Source organism: Peromyscus californicus, unplaced genomic scaffold, assembly GCF_007827085.1.
Source record: "Peromyscus californicus insignis strain IS unplaced genomic scaffold, ASM782708v3 Scaffold_11__1_contigs__length_118956290, whole genome shotgun sequence".
In the NCBI taxonomy this organism is placed as follows: Eukaryota; Metazoa; Chordata; class Mammalia; order Rodentia; family Cricetidae; genus Peromyscus; species Peromyscus californicus.
In genome coordinates this window covers 73,724,118-73,739,742 of record NW_026294402.1, presented here as the reverse complement: position 1 = coordinate 73,739,742, position 15,625 = coordinate 73,724,118, and the positions used below count along the sequence as shown (strand labels likewise).

General features: G+C 39.0%; 1 long non-coding RNA gene across 3 annotated transcripts in view; it reads right to left on the bottom strand.

Annotated features, from left to right (window-relative positions):
* LOC128096031 (uncharacterized) overlaps window positions 1-15,625 on the bottom strand; it is a 108,389-nt gene that overhangs the window by 3,039 nt on the left and 89,725 nt on the right. For 2 of the 3 annotated variants that reach the window (XR_008213506.1, XR_008213511.1), the window contains exons 4-5: window positions 14,718-14,868; window positions 9,343-11,080 (exon numbers count right to left, since the gene is read on the bottom strand). This is a non-coding gene — a long non-coding RNA (uncharacterized LOC128096031). Of the gene's footprint in view, window positions 1-9,342; window positions 11,081-14,717; window positions 14,869-15,625 lie in introns of those variants that run through there. The other variant, XR_008213507.1, reaches the window with a different exon arrangement.

Here is a 15,625-nt window from a genome sequence, read left to right as displayed (position 1 = left end):
TAAACTTTAAACTGAAAGGCCAGAGTCACACCGATGAAGGGACAGAGCTGCAAGATTGAGGGGATTACCAAGGGCAGTTCACAAAGTCCTGGGAGTAAAGGTCTTGTTTTGACCAAAATAAACAATCCAGGATGGAGGGGAAATTTATGTTCATGGTCTCAGCACTGCAGACCTGACCTGTATTTTTTGGAAAGGCAAGACAAAAATCTCCCAGATGGTGCTGGCTGGAACAGACAGAAAACTGAAGTAGGGTGGCAAGGAGGATGGTGCACACAATAAACAGGATTGTTCCACACCGGGCCTGCTTTGCTCAGAACCAGATTTCATTTCCATGTGCTCAAAACTAGAAAGCTAAAGCTGTTTCACAGACCCCAGGCAGCTGCCGCGTGAGCTGTGGCTGCCCGTCGGATACTCATGCATGGAACGTCAACACAGGGTGGAACCGAATGGAGAGAGAAGCATTTGAGAGGCAATTAGCTGGTACCTCTGAGAAGATGTTGTGTGGCTCTCCCAACAGAATGAAGATGATAAAATGTATTTCTGGAACCAACAGGTTTCCCTGGGACTAAGCAGCAGAGTACTAGATGCTGACGCTGGGATGGCTGTGTCCTTGGCAGGACAGTTTTGGCATGTGGTTTGGGGCTTGTTACTGGAGACACAGTGTAAAAAGTCTCCTCCTCCAGCTGTTCCAAGGATTTAACAAGCACTAAATCCCTACATCCTATCCCTATTCGAAGGTAGCTTCTAGCTACTGAAACCAAACTGAGTAATACAAGAAGACACATCAACAAACTACAGTCCTGGGCCCAAGATGACAGCCAGATGATTTTTGTAGCATGAGATCTAAGAACAATTTTCAAGTAGCTGTATTTTAAATGATTCTATAGGGTAGCTGACATATTTCTATGCATACATGATGCTAAGTTAAAGGTAAACTTTAGATCAACAATAATTCCTAACTACAAGTGTATCCCAAATAACATGTGGGAGGTGTGTGTGTGTGTGTGTGTGTGTGTGTGTGTGTGTGTGTGTGTGTCTGTCTGTCTGTCTGTCTGTCTGTCTGTCTGTGTCTGTGTATATCAAACAAAGCTTTATTGGCCAACCATAACATAAATACACCCTTAATAAACTCAACTTTTCTTCTGGGTCTGAAAAGACTAAAATGTTTACTATCTGACCCTTTAAGAGGAAGGTTTGTTAAACCCAGCAGTAAACACACAACACACAGCCCTATAGTCCTGAGCTGCTGAATCTATTTCCTCAACCCAAGCAATAGTGAACTTACCCTATGTGGGGTATCCTGGGGAGAATTCAGGCCATGTGTTCCTGGTACTTTCTTGGAGCCTAGAAAACTGAGATGGCCAGATCAGCTGAAAGAGACTCCTTGGTAAACTTCACCCAGAGAGCTGGACAGGAGCAGCCTCAGAAACAGGACTCAGTAACAGGAACCATGAGCCAAAAGAAAGAGGAGCCCACCTCTGTAAGGAGGTAGCAGTGTTCAATTCTGGGACACCCAGAAGCAAAGTTATCAAGGTATCACTGTCTCAGCCCTAATCCCATCCTTCTTTATCTGCCATGGGTCGCTACAAACCACAGTTAGGTTTCAGGACCCTCAGGCAAGGGTTTTTGTCCCATCTGAGTCCAGTTGGCTTCAGATCATGACAGTTCTTATGAAGCAATGCTTCACTAGGGCATCTGAATCTAAATTGCTGTGTTTCCAGCACTCTGCACTGGCCCTGTCACCCTGACTCAGAGATGCCATCATCAGTCAGAAGATTCATCCATAAAGGTTTGCTCCAGCCTAGCAGGGTCCCTTCTCTAAGTGACTGCAAGCATATCAAGCCCAGACTCTTCTAACAAAACTGGCTATGAGGATCTTCATTGAGTTAAAAAAATGAGCTACGGATTTTTGGAGCCCGCTGCCTATAGAGGGACACCTTGCACAGCCTTGAGGCAGTGGGAGGGACTTGGACCTGCCTCAACTGAATGTACTAGGCTCTGCTGACTCCCCATGGAAGGCCTTACCTTGCCGGAGGAAGGAATGGGGGTGGTTTGGGAGGAAAGGCTAGGAGGGATGGGAGGAGGGAAGAGAGGGGGATCTGTGGTTGGTACATAAAATGAATAAAATTTTCTTAATAACAAATAAAAGAATGAGCTACAACTGAGCTGGAGGATGACTCACCCACCCCATCAACTCCTCTCCCCTGAATCTCCAATCCGTTTCTGCCAATGTCTCAGTATGGTGTGGTACTTCTGCTGTCCCTTTATTTGGGGATTTGGGACTCCTTGCAAAGGTAACTTTGAGGACTTACTACCATTCTGGTCAAAACTTTCTTGGAGCTAACCCATGTTATAAGAATTTTCTGCACTCCCTCCTTCGGCACAGGTATCAAAACTGACTGAGAGTCTTCAGCTTTTCTGCCTACTTGTGCTCCTTATATCTCACAGGTGTCTGCAATCTCTTAAACACTGACTCTTGTCTTGATAGATGCTTCTCCAATGCAATAACACAGGAGTAGATGTTGCAGCCCAGGCAAGGGATGACACCAGACTGAAGGAGGATACTAGCAGTAGATATGGACAACAGGCGGGTCACACAAGTATTAATGTGTTTCATATCATCTAATACAAGGAAACAGAGATTTAAAGTTACGTCAAATGATATTGAAGTGAAACCTCTGAATATAACTTTGAATATAACTATTTTATAAAGCAAGGCTCCTTATGAGATTCTGAAGTCAATGTTTCTGCAGTATTTAAATCATGATTACAATGTTGTAGAGAGAATTTGCATGGCGATATGAAGCAGTCATTATCCAAATACATTAATTTTTCTGTCCTTCACTATTCAATATGTGTTCTCTCTTCCTGACAGATCTCACTTCCCATTCAGATGATTTTAAATCATTTCGCAGGACTCCTCTCCCTCCCAGCAGCACTTGGGATGAATGTTCATTCTGTTTTTAGCCATTTAGTTTGTAGAACACCATATACTCACAGTTCTTGCACCACATCAGCCATGCCTGCCTGGGTCTATTCTCTGTATGACCTGAAAATGTTGGGGTGACCCTGACCTGTCCTCAGCCTTCTCCTTTTCCCCTCGTTCTCGCTTCCCAGCTTATCTCATCCAACCCTGTAACTTGGAATGCTATGTAATATGCCTGTAACTCCCAAATTTTATAGGAAACCCTGATTTTTCCCAGTGTTCCAAGCTTGCTGTCCAACGGCCCCCTAGTAAACCCATCTTAATATCTAACAGACATTTCCAACTTAAAATAGCCAACGTGAACTTTCGATTTCCCACCAACATTTCTCCTGCTGCCCCCACGATCCCTCAGTTTATCTCATCCAGGAACACGCAATCCCCACTAAGACACTATCTTCCTACCATTGCTGTTTTCCTTCCTACACTCATGATCCATCAAACGTGAAACATGTCCTGACATACCTTGTCAGGCATGGCCTCTCATATCACTTCCTGTTCCTTTTGGTATCCTACTTCTCATTATGTGACTGCTATGTGTGTGTGCATACAGACCTTCAGTTTATTTGTTTGTTTTTTAAGTTAGCTGTCTGTTTACAGCCAGCTGTTTCTCCCGGACCTACAACTGTTACCTGACCATAGTTAGCATCAAGAAATACCTGTCAGATTAACAAATGCCAAACAGAACAAATAAATGAATTAAATCAAGGAAGTGACCTGATTTTATCTCTTACTCTTTTCTTGTCTGCATATGGAAGTATTCACTAGTAGAGTCTTGGGTCATTTAAGCTCTCATTCCAACAGTCATGATTTTTACTAACATTTTTAACTCCCATTTGTTTATAGCTTTAACCTCATAGACATTATCTGAACACTGACTGTGTGAACAGACACATCCCAGTTTTTAGAATTCCTAAATACTTACCAGAATGCATCATCTCTCAGCCAGCAATCAGCTCATTTCCAATAAAATTAAAATTCAGAAAAAAAATCGGACATGTTCTTTTCCTTTGCATTGCTGTTAGTTTTATTCTCAAATGAATCATCTTCCCCATATCTGGTGTAATGGATAATTGGACCATTCCTAACCCTACAGTGTAGGACTGGCAAGTCACCACTGTTTTTTAACCAGGAAACATGCATCACTTATCTCCTCTTAGTTCCACCCAGAAGTTCATGAATTATAACCTTTGAAGATCTTCCTCTTGCCTGTGCGTTTAGTGGACGCCAGTGCAAATTCCACCTTCAACAGCAAAACTAGCTTTTCTAATCCTCTGAGAGGTCAAGCCCAATAGTTATGACATGGACAATTGTTCCAAGGATATTTTAAGGTAAGGAAGCCTGAATACAGCATGTAGAAAGGTCAGCATGGGTTCCTGGCAAATGGATTTCCTGAGATCACTTTCCGTTCCAGGCTTATGGGACTTTCTGAGGGAAATGGTCTTTACCACCAAACTGTCAGACAGTCACGGCGCTTCATGAGAAAGGAACCAGACCTAATCTTTCAAGTCCACAGTCATTATCTACAGAGTCAGCAAGTAAATGGATGCCTCCTTACTTTTCAAACTGTCTAAACATGTAACCAAAGAGATCTGTTTCCCGGCCAGCAGTCAGCTGGTTTCCAATGAATGTATCTTTAAAGGATCTGCAATTCAGTGGTTGACAGGGGAAGCATTCTGAGATCAACAGAAAGTAATTTATGTTTGGTTTCAGCAGAAAATGATGGATGCCACCTGGAGCTGAGCAACTGAGAACTAATTAATTAGCAAGGTCTAACCTTCTAATCACTTGTAAGCAAAATATGCTAAACGAAGAGGTAAGGGTTGTTTTCATAAAATAGTTTCTCCTGTTCATCTCATGCTTACTACAGAATATCAACTCCCTTAAAGTAAATGCAGCCCAATATTGCAAAGACCAAATAAATTCCAAAGTAATTGAATTCAACAAGATGAAATTAAAATTTTCTTCCTAAAAATTTGTGTATATACTTTCAACGATACTGTATTTCAGTTGCTACCAAGATGTTCTACAAAATGTGGGCTATGTCATTACAGAGGATGAATATCATGAGTTCACTGAAGGTAAGGTAATAATTGAAGATATTTATTTTTTAATTGTATGCAAATGTGCTTTATAGTCTTGCATGCACTAACCTGTGGTTTCTCTGATATTGTTACATTTCTTCCCTATGGTGGTATAAAGTTTGACCATTTTTTCCTTTGCTCATTCAACAGTCGTTTATTGAGCTCCTACTACCTAATAATAGTGCTGGAAATTGAAATTGCACCATGAATAGTAATAAATCCTGGAACTCTTAAAGTTGAGCATCTGTACCAGGCTTCTTCTTTTGGGTCATCACCCAGAGCCCAAATCATGGCACAGAGAATTATTATTAGTTTTGAATGCTCAGCCTTATCTTAGCTCTTTTCTGGCTACCTCTTTTAGCTTAAATTAACTCGTTTCTCTTCATCTACCTTTTGCCTCAGGGATTTTTACTTTTCTTTCTGTATATCTTACTTTCTCTGCTTCTGGCTGGCTGGCAGCGGCTGCCTGGCTTCTGGCCCCGGGCATCTCCCTTGCTCTTTCCTCCTCCTCTCAGTTCTTCTCTTCTCAAGCCTAGATCTCCTCCTACTTATTCTCTCTGCCTAGCATCCCCACCTATCCCTCTCCTGCCTAGCTATTGGCTATTTCGATTTTTATTAGACCAATCAGGTGCCTTAGGCAGGCAAGGTGAAACAGAAGCAACACATCTTTACATAATTAAGCACACATCCTTACATCGTTAAACAAATGCAGCACAAAAAAAAAAAAGAACACACCCTTACACAGTTAAAGTAATATTCCACAGCATAAACAAATGTAGCACATCTTTGCCTGGTTAAAATAATATTTCGAGCAAGCATCTTTGAGGAATAGTTCAATGAAACACACATACTATGTTAATTATTTATTGACCTGCTTATTTCCCCCCACAAGACTGGCAATTCCTGAGGACATACATCATATAGTAGTTCTGCTGTTTCCCCATTCTTTATCACACTGCCAGGTGTATAGTAAGTGCTCAGTAAATACAGACCACAAATGGCATCAATTCCAAATGCCTTGAGAATATATTAGACCCACTTCCTGCCTCCAGGTTCCTGCCTCAAATTCCTGCCTTGACTTCCCTTCATGGTGGACTAAAACCTGGAAGCAAAATAAACCCTTTGCTCTCCAAGCTGCCTTTGGTCATGGTGTTTTATCACAGCAACAGAAAGCCAACTAGGACACTTCCTAAACTTAATTTTCTACAAACCAGTAAGACATTCTATTAAAATGCAAATTACATTGCCCTTCTTCTCAGAACCTCTCAGTGTCTTTCTATAATTATAAATCCATTATCTCCAACAAAGATCATGGCATTTGGCATGACCTACAAGATCCAATGCCATCCGCACCATTTTCCACTGACACTCTCTTTACTCACTCTACTTCCTTAGTGTCTGTAGACTCCTAGCTATCCCCAGACTATACAGTGTGCCAATGTGTGAGCATTTGCATTTAGAGCTTTTCTATCAGTAACACATTTCCTAGTTATTACCATAAAGAAAATAATAATATATCAGATAAATTTAAAAAGCTGAAATCAACTATATTTCCCCTAGTGATATCTAGCTGTTTCCAAAGAATTCTAGATTTCATTGTAATTCATCAAGGTCATTCTAAAATAAATATAAATGTTCAGTGGAATTACAGCTTGATTTACCCTAGAATCTCACAATATACCAGACTCACCAGAATATCTATTCAACTAGGTTTGTAGAAATATGTCAATACATATGTTGTAGATTTTTTTTAGGACTAGATTGTTGTCAGTTGTATAGAAACTTAGTTAGAAGTCCAAATACTCAAGTCCTCAGCCAATCATAGTGCAGGGAATATCACTCATCTATCTTGTAACCAGATACTTACTGAGTACTTAGCATGTTCTAGAAAAGCAACTAATTCCTACAAGTAAATGCTAGGTACTATACTCAATACTTTGTAAATTCCTCCAAAAATTTGCCTTGTACTTAAAAAGTGGCCTATTGGACCTCATAGCATAGGATGCCAAAGGAAGTAGCCATGCAGCTACTCTAGCTCTTCTCTTCCACTAGAGCAGTAACCTAACTGGGACCCAGGCAAGAGACTGCATCTAGACCAATTAAGTCAGTATAAGTGACCAAGTAAGATTATCCCCTACATAGCTAAGAACACTTCCCCCAAAAAAGACATAAAGGCTGATGTTTACCCTCATGCATGATGGCAAAGGACAAATAAAAAACATGCTAATCACTGGAAAGCTTTTAGAAAACAATTTTGCTGAAAAATGTCTTACTCTTACCACAAAATTCTTCATATTATTTCATGGAGGCCTTCATTCTAATTCCTTCTGTGGCACTAGAACAGAGGTTTTTACTTCTAATACTCATACACTATTGACACGAGAGAGTATTCTTCGCACCAGTCCAAGCCTGGCGATGGTTCAAGTTGGCTGAAGTTGGGCCATGTTGACATGAGTACATACATGAGCACACTGTGCCTTTCCCTACCTATGCTCTTCCTGTGAATTTCATTGTACTTTCACTGTAGAACAAGCCAGGACATTTGCTGCTATCATAACTTACCTCTATGGTTATGGTTCCATTAAGAACATGGCATTTATCTACATAGATAATGTATCCCTGTATTTATAAATGAGCCAGTGACCATTCCTTGCTGTTAGGAAAGACAGAATCTTCATCTGTTTCTGCAATATGCTTCACCTTTTCCCCTACCTATTACTCACTAGCCATGATGCTACCTGCCCTGTCAATGTCCTCTACTCAATACTCCCTCCATTTCTACATGAAACTGGTCCATGGTTAACAATGAATGACCATGTCTGATTCAGGTCTAGAGTGAGTTGTGTGGTTTGGTATTCAGCAGCATTGGTTTTTGCTCTTTGTCTTCCTTCTTACTCTTGCTCTTTCAAATGCTTTGTATGTATATTTGGAGCAAAAGATACAAAACTTTCAGGTGTTCTACTGCCTTGAAGCTCATAACAATAGCTCTCAAAGAAAATAATCCCATCAGTATTCACTACACTATTTATCACATCAAATAACTTTGTGGCTACCCTGCCATGGTGACCTTTGAAAACTTTATCACTGAAGACCTAATTTGTAGTAATTTAGCCATTAAAAAATCTTAACTAGGTTAACCAAATATTCAAAGCTCATGCAAATCTTCAGAATATATATCCTAGTATTTTCTATTACAAAAAGTTTTCTAGAAACCTGTGATCTTGAAGAACTGCACAAAAGTCTGAAGTGTTTTTTCCTCAGACACTGCTGGAGTCTCCCCACTCCTTCAAGCAAGTAGGTCTGACATGCACTCAGTACACGTAACCTTCCTTTACCTGTATTCTTTGGAAACCCACAGATATTTCAGACTGGATTCAATCCTAACAGGACTTACTTCTCAATGTGAAAGTACAAGAATAGTAACACAGAGGAAGAACTCATGTGAGATGCTTCTCATAACTTTTTAACATTTTTCTCCTCAAAAAAAATCACTTTCTTCTTTTATTAAAATTGTTTTGAAAACAATCATGAACACTTCACAGGATTACAAAGTTTGAACCTGCCTTTTTCATCAGAAAAATGTTAATACTCCATCTTCAAAGCTGGCATTATTATCCACTGATTTCTCAACCTCTCTGATTCCTTACTCTATTTTCCAAGACATAGGGCAAACCTAGACAATGCAGGATAATATCCTATTGTAATGCCAGATGATTAGGAACCCATCATTAGCAAATAAATTCCTTAGCATATTAGCAAACTCCAGGAAATAGGTTGTATTTCATGAGGTGGCCATTCGTCTACTTAACACATTTGTTCTGTTTTCATGTATTACACATATACCAAAAGTAACGTTTGTGAACATATGTCTATATCTGCATTAAGGGAGGTATATAGATGTAGTCTCTTAAATTTCTATGACACAAAAACATGAGACTTTTTTTCTGCTAGGATTCTGTCTGAGGGAGAGAACAGTGTCTACAAGAACAACTTGTCACCTGTTCTCTTCTGTTCAAAAGACTGCAAAACCATATTACCCTTCCCTTAGTCTCAGAGATGCTCTGAACCAAATTCCCTAACATTTTCCAATCCCAGATAATCAGTATATCTATGCATCACCTTTTAGGTGAATAGAACTGAATTCAAATGGTTGTCTGTAATTGTGCTATATTGTATTTATTTTCTATTGGACAAACATTCAAATGCTTTTTTAGAAATAGTAGGTCAATTACACATTTTAAACAAGAACTTGAAGGAAATCCCAGAAAGGCAAAATGATAATTACATGTTTTTTATTTCCAGGTGGGCCACAACATTAAAAATCAAATTATGGAGGGCAGCGAATATTCAGTAATAAGAGTCCACATCACTGAAAGGGAAGTAATGTCCACACTAGCTCTCCAGTTTTCACAGTTCTGAGCTCTGAGCCATTCCAAGAAAATCAAAACGTGATAATACCAGTCATATAGAATATCCCAAAGAGAGAAGAAAGAAAACGTTCCAGGAAGAAATTGAGCCTGAGTGGTTGGATGTTCTCCCTACACGGAAAGCTTTGAGTCGCCCTAAGCCTGCCACTCCCCTGACATTTATCCTTGCCTAATCCCTCAACTCTTTCATAGCCTAAACCACAGCCCACATCCATTCCTGTCAACAGTAGTGTCCCTCAACTAATTCACTCCACCTAGGAAAATATTTCTCAGGTTACAGGCCTGGTCCTACATGAAGAGTGGGCATGCAAGTCCTCCAGGCACTTGCTTCATGTGGGGGATACTGTGCTTCCATAGTGAGCGTCACAAAAGTCAGGAAATAGCTCATGCTGCACACACACACACCGGCTCTGTCTCTCCTCACAAATGTCCCACAGTGTTGTGGCACAGAAGGAAGGCAGGCCCTCACCATGTTCTGGCACCTCCATAGTGATTTTCCATCCTTTAGATCTATGAGCTAAGTTGAAGAGCCTCATACACTATTGGGCCACATGCACAGAAAAGAAAAGCTCACAGCAGTATTGCCTGACCTGAGAGACTAGTCAGTTCACAGAAAACATTTCCCTTCAAACTTAAAAGAAACAACTAAGCTCAAAACCTGGCACTCAGATTTACTAGAATGTGACACCGAAGGAGCATCCTCTCTAAAATAGAAGTAATAATTATGCCTACCTTGTAGATTTGTGATCAGAATAAAATGTTAGCTATGCATAAAAACTGTTTAACACTCTCTCTGATGTAGTAAGCTCTTCATAAATATTGGCTGCAGTCATTGATAAAGACTAATCAGATTCCATCCATCATGCCACAACATGTTGAACATTAGATAGTCATGGCTTGCTCAGCCTGCTCTCTTGTACAACCCAGGACCACCTGTCCATTGGTGGCACCACCCACAGTGTGCTGGGCCCTCACACATCAATCATGAATAAAGAAAATGCCCCACAGGCCAATCTGATGGGAACATTTTCTCAGTTGAAGGTCCCTCCTCCCAAATGACTCAAGCATGTATAAAATCGACAAACACTACCCAGCACACCTTGAGTAAGTAATTTCATTCCTATGCCTCAGCATGGTCAGTAATAAAAATGATAATAACTTAAAGTGCTTTTGTGAAGAAAGGAATTAAAACACAGCCTAAAATACAATTGGCATGAACTAAATATAAATTGTATTCTTTTCTCTGCCTCTCCAAATTGAATTCACAACCCTTACATTGGTACTGAAGGCCTTGATTGTGTCAACTCATGTCAAATATGCTATCCTCCAGTTGACCTCTACCACAAGCTATTCTCCAAACTTAAGCTGCATGTCTTCAGTCTTGTCTCCCCAGGTAGTTATCCATCGAGGTCCCACGCACCTCAGTGTCAGCACACTCAGGATTTTTCTGATGCCTTGGAACAGATGTGGTTCTTCCAGCTCTGAGCCTCATGGCACCTTGTCTATGCTGTCGTGGTTGTCTTTCTCCTGGTCCATCCTCATTCCAACCTTCTTGAACCTCCTTCAGAACAGCCACACAACACAGTCTGAAATAATGTAAGTGTTCAGAAAAAAAATCCATTGAAATGAAACTTTAGCATTAATGCATGTGGTTGTAAGATATTATACCTAGTAATATTTTCAGTACATCAGACCTCAGGTAGTTTCAAGTAGATTTTTATTATTCTAAAAGGTAGTTTTTGTCCAGTATTAATTCTTTTCAATATTCTAAAAGGTAGTTTTTGTCAAGTATTAATTTTTTCCAACCTCTATTTTATATTCAACTTACAAATCTGAAAACAAATGCATAAAGAAAAGATAAAATCAATTCACTACTTATAGCTGGTGCTGTAGCATTAGTTAAAATGGAACTCAATACAGAGATGCTTGGCTATTCTGGGAAGTAGATATCATCTGATTTCATACGTACTAAAATAACCGTCTCAGACTTCCTGAATAAGCCAAAGCTGTGGCCACAACATTTAGAAGCTACGTACGTGTTCTTGCTATTAAAAATAGAAATGTCTTCATTAGACTTACTTATTCAATATAAATGGTGTTTCAAGGGACCAGATAATAATATGTATGCATCCAAATAAAATCACACAGATACAGAATGATTTTACAAGGGGAAATACAAACAAAATAAGGCAAAGGAATAGGTATAAAGGATTATTTACCCTATGGTTCTTCAGGCTAGCCTCTTTTCTGAAATATATTTTAGTACATCCTCAACTCCCATCTAAGTGTCTAAGGAAAACTGTATCCACAGCATCACACTAGGAAAATCAAATCCATATCCACTACAAGTTTTACTAGAAAAGTTATAAGATGTTTATTGAAATCGTTTTCACTAAATTGTATAAAGCCATGTGAATTATTTCTTCCTTTTTGTCTATAATATTTAATTCAATATATAAAATCCAATTCTCAATTAATCTTTGTTAGATCATCTCCATAAGCCATATATGTAAGAAAAAGTCATGTATCTTAAAGTACAAATTAATTAGGTGAATTTTTAAGAACTATGAAATTTTCTAAGGGAAGTTTTATTGTTTATATTAATTATGGAATTCCACTTAAGCCTGAAAAATGTTCCTAAAGAGCATTTAATATAGTTTCATAAAATCAAAAATTACTTGAGCATAAATAAAGGAGGCATAAATAAATAAATAAAATTCCATTTTGGAATGGTCATAGGATCTTTAAAACCATAAATTTCTTAGACTGGGAAAGTAGTTTGATAGTAGAGGACTTGTCTATCAGATGTGAACTTCTGGATTTAATCACCAGTGTACACACACACACACACACAAATCTCCATGGTATCTTAACTATTTCTCACAAAGAAGGAAACTCACATTAGTTTATTATTTCTTGGTCATAACTTACATTATTAGAGGATCATTTAACTCCAATCACTCAATGAACAATCATTTGCCAGGTATTGCAGACATAAAGATGACTTTGTTAACGTTTTTAAATATTCAGAATCTGTTTTTCCAAACTATAAAGCAGAAATTAGCTCCTTCAGTCATTTTAGAAAAGAGTGAATACTGGTAAAAATGTCTGTCATGACAGCCAAGTTCAAGCTAAGGAATCATGTCTACCATTTAAAGTAAGGTTGGATAGACTAATAGACAATGCCTTTCAAAACAGATTTTCTTCAAAATGTTCACTAAACCTCTTATCCACATGTAGGACACCCCATGTAGTAGAAGTCTCTGTTTACAACCCTAAGGCCAAATACATGGGTCAGGGAAAGGAGTCTGGGTAATATAAGATATTAACATAAAGACATGGAATTACATTTTGGGGTGTATTTGAATTTAAAGTCAGATTAAGATCAGAACACTTAAGGTCAAAAATAATGACAAGGCTCATCTCTGAATTAATAATACCATGTATATGGCAGTCACCTGATGGGTATTCTGTCAGCGAGTGACTGAGATACAGTTTTACTGCCCATTTTTAATCTTTCCCAAAAATATCAAATGGATAAGTCTGTAATCCCATTTTCAAAGCAATAAAGAAACAAGTAAACAATCACACTGTACAAGTATGAATTTCAATTTAAATTTAACATGCTGCTTGCTATACAGAGACATTGTCATAGCTTTGTTATACTGTAGTTATGCAAAAGAAAATGGGAGTTCCCTTTTACATCACTTTGATATAGGAGGTGATGACCAAAACAAACAAACAAACAAAACAAAAACAAAAACAAAAACAAAAAACTCTTTTTAAAGTTCTCCTCTAACAGAAATGCTAAAGAGACAGAAGTAAGGGCTGGGGTACTGCTGTGGGATGTTCTGTATGTCAAATATGTTGCTCTGATTGGTTAGTAAATAAAACACTGATTGGCCAGTAGCCAGGCAGGAAGGATAGGCGGGACAAGCAGAGAAGAGAATTCTGGGAAGTGGAAGGCTGAGTCAGAGAGACACTGCCAGCCGCCACCAGGACAAGCAGCATGTGAAGATGCCAGTAAGCCACGAGCCATGTGGCAAGGTACAGATTTATAGAAATGGATTAGTTTAAGATATAAGAACAGTTAGCAAGCCTGCCATGGCCATACAGTTTGTAAGCAATATAAGTCTCTGTGTTTACTTGGTTGAGTCTGAGCGGCTGTGGGACTGGCAGGTGAGAGAGATTTGTCCTGACTATGGGCCAGGCAGGAAAACTCTAGCTACAGGGGTACAGCTGAGTGGCCGACCCATAGCTTAATGTGCATGAAGCCCTTAATGAGAAAGAAAGAGAACAGAACGGGTTTGGGGTCATACATATTCTATATGATCTATGTCTAAATAGATAGGAATATTTGCCCTAATAACCAACCAACTCAACATGGAGAATGGCTAAGTCCACTGGTTCAAGAATGGGAAAGTATAAATTTGAATGAAAAATCACTACAAAATTCAGATAACTACTCATAAGTGAGTTATGAATAGAGATTCAATAAAATATTTTAAAAGACATTTCATCATTTTTAACAGCGTGAAACAATTTTGGCTCCTTCTTCACTCTAAAGGTCTTTCTAGAACTAGATGTGGGCTGTTTCCTTAGTTATTTAGAGCTGATTAAGAATGTTTCTGACATTCTGTGTGTGGGTGTGGGTGTGGGTGTGGGTGTGGGTGTGGGTGTGGGTGTGTGTGTGTATGATCCCAAAGTGCCAGATTTCTGGACTTTGAATTGCTGAACGATGTCACATCTCTGAACGATCATGCTAATGAGCTGATTGTTTTACTTTTAATGTCCCATGTGTCATATACAATCAGACTTGCTTATTTGCAGATCTTGATATCATAAAAACACCATGTATCCAAATGTTCCATTTTGAAATGAACATTTGGTTCATATGATATGGAAAAATATGAGGGAAAAATAAGGAAAGCCCAAGAAAGAAAATGCACTCAGAATTACAGAAAATATTATCAACAGAATAATGTAATACTCGATTACTAACCATCTTAACTAAAATACTCTACCTAGCAATGTCACAAATACACATCACTTTGGTATTTCTATGTACACAGATGCACATGAAAATAGACGACATAGACAAGTAATTCATGACCAGGACAAGAAGTTAGAGATACCCTAACCAACATGTACAGTAGAACAAATTGCTTAAACTCTTCATACTCAGTTTTCTTACTTGCTAAATAAAAGAATAAAGTCACATACCTTGATAGCAAGATTCAATAAGATAACGCACATGAGAAACCATGTACATACAGCCAGGCCTGGTGGTGAAAGCCTCTCTATTCTTAGCACTCAGGAGTCAGAAGCAGTTGATCGTGAGTTTGATCACAGCCCAAGCTGTAAGACTCTGTCTCTAAAACCAAACCAAAACAAACAACAAAATGTACAGTGAATTTCCTTAGGAAACTATTTACTAATAAGAAAGTTGAAAATTAGGATTTATACAAAGCAATTGTATTGTTAAAGTAAAAATTTTAGCCGGGCGGTGGTGGCGCACGCCTTTAATCCCAGCACTCGGGAGGCAGAGCCAGGCGGATCTTTGTGAGTTCGAGGCCAGCCTGGTCTCCAAAGCGAGTTCCAGGAAAGGCGCAAAGCTACACAGAGAAACCCTGTCTCGAAAAACCAAAAAAAAAAAAAAAAAAAAAAAAATTAGAACAAGTTGCCAAGGTTAGAAAAAAATCTAACCAAGCGATATAAATATTTCAGGCTGTGCCAAGAGCAATACATATATCCAGAAGTTGAAGTCAGGGAACATCCATCAGAAAATAAATCTAAGGACAAGAACCGCAGCTCGGTGACATTCTGTGCACGTCCAGCACATGCAAGGCTCTGAGTTTGACTCTCAGCACCAGGAAAAATGTACAGATCCCACTGCAAGAGCAGAAACATAAAGGATACAGATTTAATACAATCTCTGACAAAATCTCAATGACATTCTTTACAGAACTGGAAATCGACTCTCAAATTCAGATGAAAGCATAAGACCCAAATAGACAAAGGAATCCTTACTAGAAGGAGAATGCTGGAGGAATCACAATACTCAATCTCAGATCCTATGGCAGGGCTTCATAACATAAGCAGTGTGTTCCTGGCACAAAAGTAGACATGGA